The sequence below is a fragment of the Muntiacus reevesi genome, chromosome 22, assembly GCF_963930625.1.
Source record: "Muntiacus reevesi chromosome 22, mMunRee1.1, whole genome shotgun sequence".
Classification (NCBI taxonomy): domain Eukaryota; kingdom Metazoa; phylum Chordata; class Mammalia; order Artiodactyla; family Cervidae; genus Muntiacus; species Muntiacus reevesi.
Genome location: NC_089270.1, coordinates 39,233,745 through 39,252,586, shown reverse-complemented (window position 1 = coordinate 39,252,586; position 18,842 = coordinate 39,233,745).

Genomic DNA, 18,842 nt, shown 5'->3' with positions numbered 1-18,842 from the left:
ATTTGCCATTGATTAGCTAGAACTAAAGTTATTAAGAAACAGTCACAGAAAAATGACATTCTGATCCTCATTTATCCCCCGAATGTAGGGAAAAAAAAAAATCTCATGTGAGACAACTCTCCCCGTATCACGAAGGTAGAAGGTGTCCTCATAGTTAGAGATAGGGAATTTAAGGCTGAAAAGGTTGCCTAAACAAACCTGCTACTTTTTCACTAATTTACTACCCCAAACCCAAATCCCTTTGTTTTGTCAATTTCCCAAAAATCTATTATTTCCTTCTCTAAAAGGTATAAAAGCTGCCGGCTTTGGTTATCTAGGGGAGTCTCATATTTATGAGCTCCCATATTTACAAAATTATATTTGTTTTTCTCCTCTTAATCTGTCTTATGTCAGTTTATCAATTAGACCAAGCCAAAGAACCTGGAGGGAAGAAGGACAATTTTCCATTCCTTCCATTTATGTTTTGAAACTCTTAAGAAATGCATACATATTTAAATATATCTCATCTTACTGATGAATTATCATTTTTATAATCATGAATGTCCCTCTTTAGAAATATAGGTTGTCTCAAAAAGTACAAGGTCTAATATTAATGTAGCCCTTCCATTCTTCTTAGGATTATTTTTAGCATCTTATACTTTAATCATCTTTATACTTTTTACCTAGCTATGTATTTATATTTAATGCATGTTTCCTCTAGATAGCATGCTGTTAGGTCATGCTTTTTATTCAGTTTGACAATGTCTTTTATTTATTTAGATCATTTAAATTTAATTATCTCTAAGTTTAGATTAAAGGTTACCATTTTGCTATATGTTTTCTATTTGTACTATCTAGTCTTCATTCTTCTCTTTTTTTTTTTCTGTTTTCTTTTCCTAACATCATTTCGATTAACTAAGCTATTTTATCATTCTACTTTAGGCTACTTATTATCCATATCTTTTTTATAATAATTTTTTCTAGGAATCTGCAAGATGCATCTTTAACTTAAAATGCATTTTAACATTGCTATATCATGTATAAAGGTACAGCTGGCAGGTAAAGAATCTGCCTGCAATGCAGGAGACCTGGATTTGATCCCTGAATCAGGAAGATCCCCTGGAGAAGGAAATGGCAACTCGCTCCAGTATTCTTGTCTGGAGAATTCCATGGACAGAGGAGCGTGACGGGCTACAGTCCATGGGGTCACAAAGAGTCAGACACAGCTGAGTGACTAACACTAACACTTTCATCATGTACACCGTAATTTTCTCCTCTATGTTGCCACTTGTATGTCAAATATCACATTGCTTTAATTTTTTTTTCAACAATCAATTACCATTTGATTGGTAATCTGCACTTCAGGGAAGCCTGAAGTGCTCCAGCCCGTGGGGTCGTGAAGTCGGACACAACATGTTAACTGAACAACAACCACCATTTGAAAATAGCAAACATTATAAAATGTCTTATGTATTTTTCACCATATACTTACCTTATTTAATACTCTTTGTTCCTTTGTGCATACTCAAACTTCAACTTGTACAATTTTCTATTCCCTTTAAGAACTATGTTTATTATTTCTAATAGTGCAAGTTGGCTGAATTTGATCAGGTTTTTATCCTGATATATTTTTATCTTACTTCATTTTTTTAAATGATTATTTGGCTGGAGAGAGAATTATAGTTATTTTTTGGTTTACATGCTAGTTCCAGTTCTTCAAAGGTGCAGTTCTATTTTACGTCTGATGATATTTTTTAATGAGGAAAAGTCTATTGAATTTCTTATCTTTTATCTCCAAGAATATAAATTTCTAAGTGTTTTAGGATTATTTCTAGCATCAGTTTCCACAATTCAAATATGGTCTGCCTTGCTAATCATCCCATTTCTTCTTCAAGGAGTATCTTGGATTTGTAGTTTACTGATTGTATTAACCTTGCCAAACTCTAAGTCATTACTTAAGTTGTATTTGTCACTATTGAGTTGGCCAGCGTTTGTTTGGATTTTTCCTAATATGGTATAGACCGTATCTGCAACATGAAAAACCCAAGCAAACATTTTGGCCAAACCAATGTATTCCTTTTTTTTTTTTTTTTTTTTTTTGCCTCTCCTAGGTCTCAAACTATTCCATTTACTCTTGATTTTCCCCCCCATGAGACTGAAGATCTTTCATTTTCTCATTTTTCAGGTTTTTTCCTTTGAGTCTCAATTTGGATATTTTCTTTTTTTTTTTTTTTTCGTATATATATTTTATTTATTTATTTTTTTTTAAATATTATTTTATTAGTTGGAGGCCAATCACTTCACAACATTTCAGTGGGTTTTGTCATACATTGACATGAATCAGCCATATAGTTACACGTATTCCCCATCCCGATCCCCCCTCCCACCTCCCTCTCCACCCGACTCCTCAGGGTCCTCCCAGTGCACCAGGCCCGAGCACTTGACTCATGCATCCCACCTGGACTGGTGATCTGTTTCACCATAGATAATATACATGCTGTTCTTTCAAAACATCCCACCCTCACGTTCTCCCCCAGAGTTCAAAAGTCTGTTCTGTACTTCTGTGTCTCTTTTTCTGTTTTGCATATAAGGTTATCGCTACCATCTATCTAAATTCCGTATATATGTGTTAGTATACTGTAATGTTCTTTATCTTTCTGGCTTACTTCACTCTGTATAATGGGCTCCAGTTTCATCCATCTCATTAGAACTGATTCAAATGAATTCTTTTTAACAGCTGAGTAATATTCCATGGTGTATATGTACCACAGCTTCCTTATCCATTCGTCTGCTGATGGGCATCTAGGTTGCTTCCATGTCCTGGCTATTATAAACAGTGCTGCAATGAACATTGGGGTGCACGTGTCTCTTTCAGATCTGGATTCCTCAGTGTGTATGCCCAGAAGTGGTATTGCTGGGTCATATGGCAGTTCTATTTCCAGTTTTTAAAGAATATTTTCTATTGCTAATATTTTCAAGTTCACATATTTTATATATGATTTAATTTTTATTTTATATACTGAAAGAATCCACCAGATCCCATGAAACATACCTGTATAAAGCTTTTATTTAAAGGCAAAAAATATGGCACAGCAAAACAGAAAACTGGAAAACACTGGAGAACTAGCAAAATCAACACTAGGGATTGGGCCAGTACAGTTTAGACCACCTCTATCTTGAGGTGTTATCATTGTTGATATCTAGGACAGGTATCTTGGCTTTGGGAGAACTCAAAAGCAAAATTTTCAGTAGGTACATTTAAGTCACTTGGGTCACCTAATCAAAGTGCAGTTTTCTAATTGGTTAGACTGTATTAATCATGCATTTTTTCCCCTCCATATCTTACAGTGTTTTGATATTTGGGATGGTGATGGGGTTAGCTAGTTAGGAAGAGACTGTCCTTCCCAAAGCTAGGAAATTTTCATAATATCAATTCCACTGTGAACATACCTTTCATATGCAAAACAGCCAACCTCAAGTTATACCTCCAGCCACCTGCTTTGTGTCTCACACTCCACACCAGTATTTCCCCTATGCTAAATCATCCCAGAGACTGGTATCAGAATACAAGAGATGACCACTGTAGCCTAGAATCCAAAGACATTATTCAGCCTGTCCAATTCTAAGCCATTTTCATGCCTTGTCTTATCTTTCCCATAGCAAACATAATAATAAAAGTCTTGGTCATGGCTTTCTTGCTCCTTCTGCCTCATAATCAAACCTGGCACTTTTTTGTGTGGATCTGCATCACATGGCATGCTCTTTCCTCTTGAGAACTGTAAGTAATAAATTATTCCTTCTATGACATTGACCTCTCTGGGTTGCCACTCAGTCAACCTTAGAAATTAAAATTCCACAGGTACAATTGGGACATATATCATTTGCAAACCATCAGTAGAGAGAGTGACCTCTGGGGTTGCCAGGAGAGTTTGAGTCCTTAAGTACCATATAAATTCCATTGTCTTTACTTTGGACAAGTATTAATAACCAGACATATACATAGGCCCAGATATAAAGATAGAGTTTTTCCTACTCAATTAATCAACAATATCTTTACAATTTAAGCTCTAACTCTTGGTCAAGATTCTGACTTTACAATTTGCTCATGATTATTTTTTTTTCTCATAAATTTTGCACAATTTATAAAATATAAAAAGCAAAAGTATACTGATGAAAATAAGAATCATTTGTCTCAAATGAGTGGAGAAGGCAATGGCACCCCACTCCAGTACTCTTGCCTGGAAAATCCCATGGATGGAGGACCCTGGTAGGCTACAGTACATGTGGTCGCTAAGAGTTGGACATGACTGAGTGACTTCACTCTCACTTTTCACTTTCATACATTGGAGAAGGAAATGGCAACCCACTCCAGTGTTCTTGCCTGGAGAATCCCAGGTACAGGGGAGCCTGGTGGGTTGCTGTCTATGGGGTCGCACAGAGTTGGACATGACTGAAGTGACTTAGCAGCAGCAGCAGCAGTGTCAAATGAGATGTATATGCTGCTTTAAATAAATATTACAGTTAAACACTTAACAGTACAGAGTTTTTAATAATCTTGTAGGAGCTTGGCAGTTCTTTTATTTTGATGTTTATTGTTACAAAAGGTATCAATGAATTAATTGACTATAGTAATTCATTGATTGTTAAGTAAATATAGTTCTTCTATTGGCCAACAAGCTTCTGTTAAAAGAACTTCCTGTGTAGGTTTTATTCCAATTCTCCAATATATTTGATTATTAATAACAATGTTGTAATTGCTTGTCAAAATTAACTTTGCACTATCAAAAATTATTATCCCAAATAACAATTAGAATATGAATTAGACTGAGAAACTTGCAAAATATGTCAGAAGAGTTTGAATGCCTTCTTTTAACCTATTTGAGCCTTCCTTAATTGAATCAACATCTTCAATTCAAGATTTCTCTGAATTTCTCATTTTATTACCACATCAGAAATAATCTTTACAGTTTCAGACAATGTTCTCACTTGACCAAATTGTCCATGGAATTACATGTCCCATTTCATCAGATGATGATTTTTGAAAATATTGAATAACCATTGGGAATATTTTACAAGGGGAAAAACCTGTGATTAAATGGCTCCCAGAAGATATTTCCTTTCCTATTTGGTAATATACAGATGTTAAATATGTTTACCCTAGAGAGAGTGTCCTAAATATTTTAACTCACTTTTCAAGATGTATTTGCTCTGTTAGTGAAAATGTTAAGAAATGAATGCTAAAATTTCCACCTTTCGTATGAATCTTTTCTATTGCTAGCTATACTGTTTTACTGAAGTGACTTAGCAGCAGCAGCAGCAGCATACTGTTTTACATAACATAAAATAATGTTTTGCTGATGTTTTCACAGTAAAATTTTAATTTTCAATTTTTTTCTGGAATCTAAGATATTTTTCATTTCATTTACATGAAAGATAAATTTCTTGAACTAATTTAATGGTTTCTAGAGAAATATAAACTTAATAAGCAATTATATTCTTAGTACAGTTGGGGGATTTTACCTTCCTTAATAATGTTATTTAGGAACTCTTAGCTTGCTATAATGTATTTCCTCATTTTATGATGAAGGAATAGAAATGTGTTTTTTAATAGCTCAATAAGTTCAATCTCTTATTCAATCAACATTTATTAAGGGTATACTATGTAACAACTCTTCAGTAGACATGAATATTCAAAGGTTAAAGATTTGGCTCTTTTCATTTAGCTCACAGAGTAATCTGAATCCTTTCATATAAATTATTACCCTGATTCATTTTTCTTATACTTCAACAAAGATAGAGATAATTACTTGAAGAAAACTTATTTCTACCTTCAAGAAATAAAATTAAAGAAAAATTCTTATGAACTTGTTATAGTAAGGATTTCAAGAATAATATATTTATAGCTATAAATAACTACCTTATTTATAGCTATGATTGTATAAGCTTTTTTTCTTTAACCAAAATGCATTCACCTCTGTAGTCTTTCTACTTTCTACAAGAGGTCTTTGTATTGGGTTTTTACTAATTAGGAAGATTTCCAACCTAGGCAATTATTTGTGTAAAGATTATAACACAAGGCTAGAATATCCAAATATTAACAATTTCAATATTTTAAAAAATGTAGTTATCAGCAATGTATTTCTAAATATTCTTCACAGTACCTCTCCATGGCGTAAAACTTATAGAAAGCAATTATAATACTGAAATGGCTTTGACAACAAAAATACAGGGTATTAAAAGTCATAAACTACAAGGACATACCCTAGATTCCCACTGCTATCATAAAAAGTTCTCATGAATCGAAAATAAATTGAAATAAATTAGTTCTTCTATTTTGTCTAGGCAAGTCAAAAGTGTTATTAGATGGTCTTCTTAAAAGAATCAGGGTCTTTCAGTTCGGTTCAGTCGCTCAGTCGTGTCCAACTCTCTGTGACCCCATGAACCGCAGCACGCGGTTCAAAAACACCACAGTTCAAAAGCATCAATTCTTCGGCACTCAGCTATCTTTATAGCCCAATTCTCACATGCATACATGACCACTGGATAAATCACAGCCTTGACTCGACGGACCTTTGTTGACAAAGTAATGTCTCTACTTTTCAATATTTGGCTTATTAATGATTCTGTTCAGTTTAGTTGCACAGTCCTGTTTGACTCTTTGTGACCCCACGGACTGCAGCATGCCTGGCTTCCCTGCCCATCACCAACTCCCGGAGCTTACTCAAACTCATGTCCATTGAGTCAGTGATGTCATTCAACCATCTCATCCTCTGCCATCCCCTTCTCCTCCCACCTTCAATATTTCCCAGCATCAGAGTCTTTTTCAATGAGTCAGATCTTCACATGAGGTGGCCAGAGTATTAGAGTTTTTGCTTCAGTATCAGTCCTTCCAATGAATATTTAGGACTGATTTCCTTTAGGATTGACTGTTTGGATCTCCTTGCAGGTTACCATACAGGTAATGATTCCACACAGATAATAGCTTTTAATGTTCAAATGTAGATAATCTAACAAAAATTAACTAGCCCAACTCATGAATGAAAAGACATTTTGACAATTTGTATAAATTATATTTTAATAAAATGTTTTGTATATCAGTAATGCTTCTTTTCTTTTCTTTTCATGAAGTATGCAAAGGGTATCAGGTGTTTGTTTTTATTAAATTTCAAAAGTAGATTTCTGATTTTAGCTGTAATAAGTAAAGAGTTCTAAAGTTATCAAAACCATCCTTCCAACAAGACAAGTTAAACTGAAATTCAACAATTTACTGGATTCAAAAATCTATTATACAGAGTGAAGTGAGTCAGAAAGAGAAAGATGAATACCATAGTCTAATGCATATATAGGGAATCTGGTACTGAAGAATTTATTTACAGGGCAACAACGGAGAAACAGACATAGAGAATAGAATTATGGACATGGGGAGAGGGGAGGAGAGGGTGAGATATATGGAAAGAGTAACATAGAAACTTATATTACCATATGTAAAATAGATAGCCAATGGGAATTTGCTGTATGGCTCAGGAAACTCAAACAGGGTCTCTGCATCAACCCAGAGGGGGTGGGATGAGGAGGGAGATGGGAGGAAGGTTCAAAAGGGAGGGAATATATGTATACCTATGGCTGATTCATCTTGAGGTTTGACAGAAAACATCAAAATTCTGTAAAGCAATTATCCTTCAATAAAAACTAAACATTTTTTTTTAAAGCTATGATGATAGAACACAATGTTGTTATTGTTTAGTCTCTAGGTCATGCCCGGATCTTTGCGACCACAAGGACTGTACCCCACTGGACTCCTCTGTCCATGCGATTTCCCAACAAGAAGACTGGAGTGGGTAGCCATCTCCTTCTACTGCAGATCTTCCCACCCAGGGACTGAATCAGTGTTTCCTGCATTGCTAGGCAGATTCTTTACCACTGAGCCACTAGGAAAGCCCCATCGAACACAACAACCACCATACATTCTGAAAGGAGTACCTAGAGAACCACAGGAAAGATCTGCTTCCCTGATGCAGAAGCCTTACAGCCACAAAGCTGGGACAAAGATTTAAATTGTAATTTTAACAACTTGATGCAGTCTGAGTATATGGACTATGGAGTGTCAGAGTGAGAAACTTCTGGCAGATGCAGTCCCTGATGCTTTCGTGGGTTTTATCACCCATGGACTCATTGGTTTTACTTTCATGAGTTTGACATTCAGTAACCTTACAAACTTAAATAGAAGAAAGTGTGGAAATCCACTAGGCCATTCAGGTATCAGATCTAATCCCTTATGATTATGTAGTGGAGGTGACGAATACATTCAATAAATAGGAACTTAAGTTAAACACACGGATTTATGACCAAACATTCAAATGCAACCTAATCTCCTGAAGTCATATAGAAAATGAAAATCAAGAGATGCAGGCTTAGAGAACGAACCTGTTGACACAGGGTAGGAAGGAGAGGGTGGGGCAAACTGAGAGAGTGGCACTGACATATATACACTACCATGTGTGAAATAGACAGCTAGTGGGAATATGCTGCACACCATAGGGATGTTATGGTGTCTGGTGCTCTGTGATGACCCAGAGGAGTGAGATGCAGGGGCAGGGCTGGGAGGGAGGTTCCAGAGGAAGGAGATCTATGTATACCTAATGGCTGATTCACATTATTGTACTACGCAGAAACCAGTACAACATTTTGAAGCAATTATCCTCCAAAGAAAAGTAAATTTAAGAAAAAAGGAGACAGTGTTAGCTATCTATTGTCATTGCCTCTTAAAATGCTTTATCCTCCTTATCATCTATTTCCCATATCACTGATAATTATTTTCTTAGTCCATATTCTGTGTATAAATCTGACTGTACCCCTAGGAATCAAGGAAATAATCTTTGAGGGTTGGTAATCAAGTCATTCCATCTTGGGGCTACAGAGATGGGCTTAGCTATCAATGTGTACTTAATTCAGGGCAGTCAAGAAGGAAGGGTTCTATGTGAGTCATCAGATTCTCCCTTATGTTGTGAACTGTATGTGGTTATGAGCTAAATCAGGACTTTTGGGTAAAAAAATGCAATACTTGGGGAAAAATTCTTGTGACCTATTTGAGTTTGAAAAAAAATTTTTTTCTGAAGCTATATCCACCCCAGTACTATTTTATGAGACAGTAAATTATTTTTTATTCATATGGTCATTTGGATAAGGAATCACTTCCCTTGCAATAGAACAAGTCCCAACTAATGTATACACATCAAAGAAGGTGCTTGATGAAGGAAATGGCGATCCCCTCCAGGTATTCTTGCCTGGAGGATTCCATGACCAGATGAGCTTGGTGGGCAATAGGCCAGTGGATCACAAAGAGTTGGGAATGTCTGAGCAACTAACTAACACAAAAGAAACTGCTACCAAAGGATAAGTTTTCAATGGTCATGAAGACCAGGATTTGAGAAAAACAAATTTAATTGTGAGCAAACAGGTGAAAATGCTTTTCAATCCATTAAAGATTTGCTGGACTTTGGACTTAAATTTTGCTTATTCAAGATCTATAAATGTATATTTGTTGGCCTTGAAGTCACATATGTTGGAAAATTTTGTAGAAAATGAATTTATGAAGTGGAAATTAATTTTATTTTTTGTCCAAGGAAATTCTACACTATTGATGAAATGAGAATGCCAGAAATAAAGAAAAATAAATATCTGTTAAGTATGTATTTTTATAAGTGGATTAAAAACAGGAGTTAACTTTTAGAATCAATTTTTCAGATTATTGTTACCTAATGTTATGTTCATTATTTGATGAAAAAAATAACAGTACACATTTGAATCTTAAAAGTAAATAAGGTTTTCTACAATATGCTTGACATTTATATAGCAAGTATTTCAGAGTTAAAAAGTAAAACCTGCACTTCTGAAATATGCTAAAGTCTTCTTCAAAATATGTTAAGGTCTACTTTATTCAATACTATAGAAGTATAATATTGGAGTAGAATATTTTACTTATGTAATAGTTAATTATTAAGGCATTGTATTTATATTAAGACCAAATCAGATTTGTCATTCTTAATATACCATGAGTTTTGCTATGGAAAGTTTTGATCTCACCAAAGCTGTTTCAATATACAACTGAATTAGTTTAACAACAACATAAAAAGATTGCTATAAGGTAGTAGTTTTAAAATGAATAATAATAACCCAATAAAATATAGATGTCTGTCTTCCTGACCATTTACTATAAGGAAGGTTTAAACTCTGATTGTATTTTTTCCTATTGTGTAGTTCCCTTGAAATGAGGGTAAATACTGTCTCCGTAGGTATTTTATTTTATTATTTTTTCCTTTATTTTTATTAGTTGGAGGCTAATTACTTTACAGTATTGTAGTAGTTTTTGCCATACATAAAATAATCAGTATGGTGAATTTTCTGCTCTGATACAATGGAATAATTCTTTAGATTGTGAATATACATGTGTGTATAAATTATGAATATATATTTATGCAAATTTAGAAAAACTTACAAAGTTTTTCTAAAAGTTATGAAGAAACCATATATTTTCATGTTATATTTGGTCAACTAATGAATCCAGAAAAGAGTCTCCTAATGATTATTCCCGTAAGTTTACAAGATTTGGAAGAGGTATATAACCATAAGCAAGCCAAGGGATTTGCATAGAGTGAAAAAAATCAGTAAATATTACCTCACTGTTTTATTTTAGTCTGTTAAGGCCTAAATAGATGTATAAGGGCTGTGTGGTATGCGTGCTTTTGTGTGAGAGCATGTGTAATTAAAATTCATATAATCAAAGTTAAATGTTTCTCCATGTAGATTCCCTAATATGAAAATTCAAACCTGTAAAATTTAGTTCAGTTATATGATTTTGCATAATCAGATGCTACTTCACTTCTTCATTCCTTCCTAATTACTATAGTTTTTAATATTTATATTAAGTGGGAATATATTTATGGTAGCATATTTGGAGACAGCTTGAATTTAATTTTAAGATGATTGATCATCACAAGTTTAAGACTATTTTTCTGCCTTCACACAATAGCACTGATTAAAGAAAAGGAGGGGGGAGGAGCTAAGATGGTGGAGAAATAGGACGGGGAGACCACTTTCTCCCCGACAAATTCACTGAAAGAACATTTGAACGCTGAGCAAACTGCACAAAACAACTTCTGATCGCTAGTCGAGGACATCAGGCGCCCAGAAAAGCAGCCCATCATCTTCAAAAGAAGATAGGACAAAATATAAAAGATAAAAAGAGAGACAAAAGAGCTAGGGATGGAGACCCATCCTGGGAAGGGAGCCGTAATAGAGGAAGTTTCCAAACACCAGGAAACCCTTTCACTGGCAGGTCTGGGGGAAGTTTTCGAATCTCGGAGGGCAACCTAACTGGGAGGAAAAATAAATAAAACCCACAGATTATATGCCTAAAAGCAACTCCCAGCAGAAAAGTACCCCAGACGCTCACATCTGCCACCAGCAAGTGGGGGTGGAACGGAGAGGAGTGGGCGGCATTGCTTAGGGTAAGGACCAGCCCGAATGCCCTGAGGGCAATCGGAGGGAGCTAATGTGAGATAGCTACTTAACCTGTGGGAGGGCGAGAGAGAGAGAGAGAGAGAGAGAGAGAGAGAGAGAGAGAGAGAGAGAGAATTAACTGGTGAAAAGCGAGCAAACCGAACACACTGCTGGTCATTGGCAGAACAGAAGAAAGACTGAGCAATTTCAGAGAAGAGCTAGCCGGAGGCGGACCAGCCCATCCCCCACCGGAGGCAGGAGGCAGAGGGGAGGGGAAAGGGGCAAACTCGGCCCCAGAGAAGGCATCCCCTACCAAACTGCAAACAGGCTTCCAGTCTCTAACCAAAGACTTCCTGAGATTCTGGATGATTGACATCCGCCGGGAGGGTCGCGGCTAGAGGCCAGCTCCCCAGAACAGACACAAGGTGCACACAACCCGCGCAGGCGGAAACTGAGGCTGGGGCCGCGGAGGGGAGAAGGCGCACCGCACCCAGGGAGAGTGCGCTCCTCAAGCTCCTGGCTGCCTGAGCTGTTCAGGCAAGGAAGGCACAAAATGCAAGACCAACCGAGTCTGTGCTTTTGTATAGAACCTGAAAACTGGAACCACACACAATTCAGGACCCACTCCCTGGAGAGCAGCCTGGAGCCTGAGCAGTGTAGATGGGGAAAGCACACACCCGTGAGCGGGGGCAAATTCAGGGTGGCTGGAACACTGCGAGTGCTCACCACACAGGCCAGTGACATTTGTCTGCAGCGCCCCTCCCTCCCCACAGCACGACTGAACAAGCGAACCTAAACAAGAGACCACCTCCGCCGCTTGTGTCAGGGTGGAAATTAGACACTGAAGAGACCTGCAAACAGAAGCCAAGTAAGCAAAGGGAACCACTTCAGAAGTGGCAGGTGCAACAGATTAAAATCCCTGTAGTTAAAACTGACTACATCGGAAGGGGCCTATAGATATCGAGAAGTGTAAGCTGGAACGAGGAGCTATCTGAAACTTAACTGAACCCACACTGCCCACAACAGCTCCAGAGAAATTCCTAAATATATTTTTACTTTTTTTTTTATCAATTTTTTTTTCTTTTTTAAAATTTTTTTCTCTTTTATTTTCTTTTAGAATTCCCTATTACTCATCTATTACTCCTTAATCTTCATTTTCATATATTTTTATTATTTTTTAATAAAGTCCTCTATTACTCCTTTATTACTGCTTAATTTCCATTTTCATTCTCATATATTTTTACTATTTTAAAAAAAAATTTCTTTTTTTTCTTTCTTTTGTTTTAAAGTCCTCTATTACTCCCCTATTACTCCTTAATTTTCATTCTCATTTCACTATAACCTTGCAAAAAAAAAAAAAAAGATCCTATTTTTAAAGTGAACTTCACATATATCTCTTAAATTTTGTGTCTTTGTTTTTAATATTGTATTTTTAAGAGTCTAACCTCTACTCTAGATTTTTAATCTTTGTTGGTCAGTATTTGATATCAATTTTGGACATTTAAGAATCCAATATTCAGTACCCATTTTTACTCAGGAGTGTAATGATTACTCTTTCCCCCTTTTGACTTGCCTTTTTTCCCCCCAGATCACCTCTATTTCCTCCCTCCCCTTTCTCTTCTCAATCCAATTCTGTGAATCTCTGTGGGTGTTCTGGGCTACAGAGAACACTTAGGGAACAGAGACCTGCATAGATCTGTCTCTCTCCACTTAAGTCCCCCTTTTTCTCCTCCTGCTCATCTCTATCTACTCCTTTCCTCTCCTTTTCTTCATGTAACTATGTGAACCTCTCTGGGTGTCCCTCACTGTGGAGAATCTTTTCACCATTAACCTAGAAGTTTTATTATCAGGGCTATATAGTTGGAGAAGCCTTGAGGCTACTGGAAGAATAAAACTGAAAGCCAGAGGCAGGAGACTTAAGCCCAAAATGTGAGAACACCAGAGAACTCCTGACTACATGGAACATTAAGTAATAAGAGATCATCCAAAAGCCTCCATACCTACACTGAAAACAACCACCACCCAAGAGCCAATAAGTCCCAGAGCAAGATACCATGCAAATTCTTCAGCAACACAGGAACATAGTGTCAACATAGAGTCTGCCCGAAGTCACACCAAACACATAGAGCCATCTCAAAGCTCACTACTGGACACTCCATTGCACTCCAGAGAGAAGAAACCCAGTTCAACACACCAGATCACTGACACAATCTTCCCTAACGAAGAAACCTTGATAAACCAATCGTCCAACCTCACCCACTGGAAGAAACCTCCACAATAAAAAGGAACCACAGGCCACCAGAATACAGAAAGGCAACTCCAAACACAGCAATCTAAACAAAATGAAAAGGCAGAGAAATACCCAACACGTAAAGGAACATGAAAAATGCCCACCAAGCCAAACAAAAGAGGAGGAGATAGGGAATCTACCTGAAAAAGAATTTAGAATAATGATAATAAAAATGATTCAAAATCTTGAAACCAAAATGGAGTTACAGATAAATAGCCTAGAGACAAGGACCGAGAATATGCAAGAAATGATTAACAAGGACCTAGAAGAAATAAAAAAGAGTCAATTAAAAATGAAGAATGCAATGAATGAGATCAAAAACACTCTGGAGGGAACCAACAGTAGAATAACAGAGGCAGAAGATAGGATAAGTGAGGTAGAAGATAAAATGGTGGAAATAAATGAAGCAGAGAGGAATAAAGAATCAAAAGAAAAGAGGACAACCTCAGGGACCTCTGGGACAATGTGAAACCCCCCAACATTCAAATCATAGGAGTCCCAGAAGAAGAAGACAAAAAGAAAGTCCATGAGAAAATATTCGAGGAGATAATAGCTGAAAACTTCCCTAAAATGGGGAAGGAAACAGTTACACAGGTCCAAGAAACCCAGAGACTCCCAAACAGGATAAACCCAAGGCAAAACACCCCAAGACACATATTAATCAAATTAATAAAGATCAAACACAAAGAACAAATATTAAAAGCAGCAAGGGAGAAACAACAAATAACATATAAAGGAATTCCCATAAGGATAGCAGCTGATCTATCAATAGAAACCCTTCAGGCAAGAAGGGAATGTCAGGACATACTTAAAGTAATGAAAGAGAATAATCTACAACCCAGATTACTGTACCCAGCAAGGATCTCATTCAGATATGAAGGAGAATTCAAAAGCTTTACAGACAAGCAAAAGCTGAGAGAATTCAGCACCACCAAACCAGCTCTTCAACAAATGCCAAAGGATCTTCTCTAGACAGGAAACACAGAAAGGTTGTATAAACGTGAACCCCAAACAACAAAGTATGTGGCAATGGGACCATACCTATCAATAAATACCTTAAATGTAAATGGGTTGAATGCCCCAACCAAAAGACAAAGACTGGCTGAATGGATACAAAAACAAGACCTCTATGTATGCTGTCTACAAGAGACCCACCTCAAAACAAGGGACAGATACAGAATGAAAGTGAAGGGCTGGAAAAAATTATTTCATGCAAATGGAGACCAAAAGAAAACAGGAGTTGCAATACTCATATCAGATAAAATAGACTTTAAAATAAAGGCTGTGAAAAGAGACAAAGAAGGACACTACATAATGATCAAAGATCAATCCAAGAAGAAGATATAACAATTATAAATATATATGCACCCAACATAGGAGCACTGCAATATGTAAGGCAAATGCTAACGGGTATGAAAGGGGAAATTAACAATAACACAATAATTGTGGGAGACTTTAATACCCCACTCACAGCTATGGGTAGATCAACTAAACAGAAAATTTACAAGGAAACACAAACCTAAATGCCACAATGGACCAGCTAGACCTAATTGATATCTATAGGACATTTCACCCCAAAACAATCAATTTCACCTTTTTCTCAAGTGCACACGGAACCTTGTCCAGAATAGATCACATCCTGGGCCATAAATCTAGCCTTGGTAAATTCAAAAAAATTGAAATCATTCCAGTCATCTTTTCTGACCACAATGCAATAAGACTAGATTTCAATTGCAGGGGAAAAAAAAAAAAAAAAAAAAAAAAACTAATAAAAATTCAAACATATGGAGGCTAAATAACATGCTTCTGAATAACCAACAAATCATAGAAGAAATCAAAATATCCACAGAAACAAGTGAAAATGAAAACACAACAACCCAAAACCTATGGGACTCTTTAAAAGCAGTGCTAAGGGAAAGGTTCATAGCATTACAGGCTTACCTCAAGAAACAAGAAAAAAGTGAAATAAATAACCTAGCTCTACACCTAAAGCAACTAGAGAAGGAAGAAATGACGAACCCCAGGGTTAGTAGAAGGAAACAAATCTTAAAAATTAGGGCAGAAATAAATGCAACAGAAACTAAAGAAATCATAGCAAAAATCAACAAAGCTAAAAGCTGGTTTTTGGAAAAGATAAACAAAATTTACAAACCATTAGCCAGACTTATCAAGAAACAGAGGAGAAGAACCAAATCAACAAAATTAGAAATGAAAATGGAGAGATCACGACAGACAACACTGAAATACAAAGAATCATAAGAGATTACTATCTGCAGCTCTATGCCAATAAAATGGACAACTTAGAAGAAACAGACAAATTCCTATAAAAGTATAGCTTTCCAAAACTGAACCAGGAAGAAATAGAAGATTTTAACAGACCCATCACAAGCACAGAAATCAAAACTGTAATCAGAAATCTTCCAGCAAACAAAAGCTCAGGACCAGATGGTTTCACAGCTGAATTCTACCAAAAATTTAGAGAAGAGCTAACACCTATCCTACTCAAAATCTTCCAGAAAATTGCAGAAGAAGGTAAACTTCCAAACTCATTTTATGAGGCCACCATCACCCTAATTCCAAAACCAGACAAAGATGCCACAAAAAAAGAAAACTACAGGCCAATATCACTGATGAACATAGATGCAAAAATCCTTAAAAAAATTCTAGCAAACAGAATCCAACAACATATTAAAAAGATCATACATCATGACCAAGTGGGTTTTATCCCAGGAATGCAAGGATTCTTTAATATCTGCAAATCAATCAATGGAATACACCACATTAACAAAATAAAAGATAAAAACCATATGATTATCTCAATAGATGCAAAAAAGGCTTTGACAAAATTCAATATCCATTTATGATAGAAAGTCTCCAGAAGGCAGGCATAGAAGGAACATATCTCAACATAATAAAAGCTATATATGACAAACCCACAGCAAGCATTACCCTCAATGGTGAAAAATTGAAAGCATTACCCCTAAAGTCAAGAACAAGACAAGGTTGCCCACTCTCACCATTACTATTCAACATAGTTTCGGAAATTTTGGCCACAGCAATCAGAGCGGAAAAAGAAATAAAAGGAACCCAGATAGGAAAAGAAGAGGTAAAACTCTCACTGCTTGTAGACGAAATGATCCTCTACACAGAAAACCCTAAAGACTCTACTAGAAAATTACTGGAGCTAATCAATGAATATAGTAAAGTTGCAGGATATAAAACTAACACACAGAAATCTCTTGCATTCCTATACACTAACAATGAGAACACAGAAAGAGAAATTAAGGAAACAATACCATTCAACATTGCAAACAAAAGAATAAAATACTGAGAAGTATATCTACCTAAAGAAACAAAAGACCTATACATAGAAAATTATAAAACACTGATGAAAGAAATCAAAGAGGACACAAACAGATGGAGAAATAAACCATGTTCATGGAAGGAAGATTCAATATTGTGAAAATGAGTATACTATCCAAAGCAATCTATAGATTCAATGCAATCCCTATCAAGCTACCAACGGTATTCTTCACAGAACTAGAACAAATAATTTCACAATTTGTATGGAAGTAAAAAAAATCTCGAATAGCCAAAGCAATCTTGAGAAAGAAGAATGGAATTGGAGGAATCAAACTGCCTGACTTCAGGCTCTACTACAAAGCCACAGCCATCAAGATAACATGCTACTGGCACAAAGACAGAAATATGGATCAATGGAAGAAAATAGAAAGCCCAGAAATAAATCCGGGTACCTACAGACACCTTATCTTCGACAAAGGAGGCAAGGATATACAATGGAGAAAAGACAACCTCTTTAACAAGTGGTGCTGGGAAAACTGGTCAACCACTTGTAAAAGAATGAAACTAGAACACTTTCTAACACCATACACAAAAATAAACTCAAAATGGATTAAAGATCTAAATGTAAGACCAGAAACTATAAAACTCCTAGAGGAGAACACAGGCAAAACACTCTCTGACATAAATCACAGCAGGATCCTCTATGACCCACCTCCCAGAATATTGGAAATAAAAGCAAAAATAAACAAATGGGACCTAATTAAACTTAAAAGCTTTTGCACAACAAAGGAAACTATAAATAAGGTGAAAAGAAAGCCTTCAGAATGGGAGAAAATAATAGCAAATGAAGAAACAAAGGATTAATCTAAAAAATATACAAGCAACTCCTGCAGCTCAATTCCAGAAAAATAAATGACCCCAATCAAAAAATGGGCCAAAGATCTAAATAGACATTTATCCAAAGAAGACATGCAAATGGCTAACAAACACATGAAAAGATGCTCAACATCACTCATTATCAGAGAAATGCAAATCAAAACCTCAATGAAGTACCATTACACACCAGTCAGGATGGCTGCTATCCAAAAGTCTACAAGCAATAAATGCTGGAGAGGGTGTGGAGAAAAGGGAACCCTCTTACACTGTTGGTGGGAATGCAAACTAGTACAGCCACTATGGAGAACAGTGTGGAGATTCTTTAAAAAACTGGAAATAGAACTGCCATATGACCCAGCAATATCACTCCTGGGCATACACACCAAGGAAACCAGATCTGAAAGAGACACGTGCACCCCAATGTTCATCGCAGCACTGTTTAGAATAGCCAGGACATGGAAGCAACCTAGATGTCCATCAGCAGATGAATGTTTAAGGAAGCTTTGTTATATATACACTATGGAATATTACTCAGTCATTAAAACGAATTCACTTGAAACATTTCTAATGTGATGGATGAAACTGGAGCCCATTATACAGAGTGAAGTAAGCCAGAAAGATAAAGACCAATACAGTATACTAATGCATATATATGGAATTTTAAAAGGTGGTAATGATAACCCTATATGCAAAACAGGAAATGAGACACAGATGCACAGAACAGACTTTTAGACTTTGTGGGAGAAGGCGAGGTTGGGATATTCTGAGAGAACAGCATTGAAACAAGTATACTATCAAGGGTGAAACAGATCACCAGCCCAGGTTGGATGCATGAGATGGGTGCACAAGGCTGGTGCACTGGGATGACCCAGAGGGATGGGATGGAGTGGAAGGC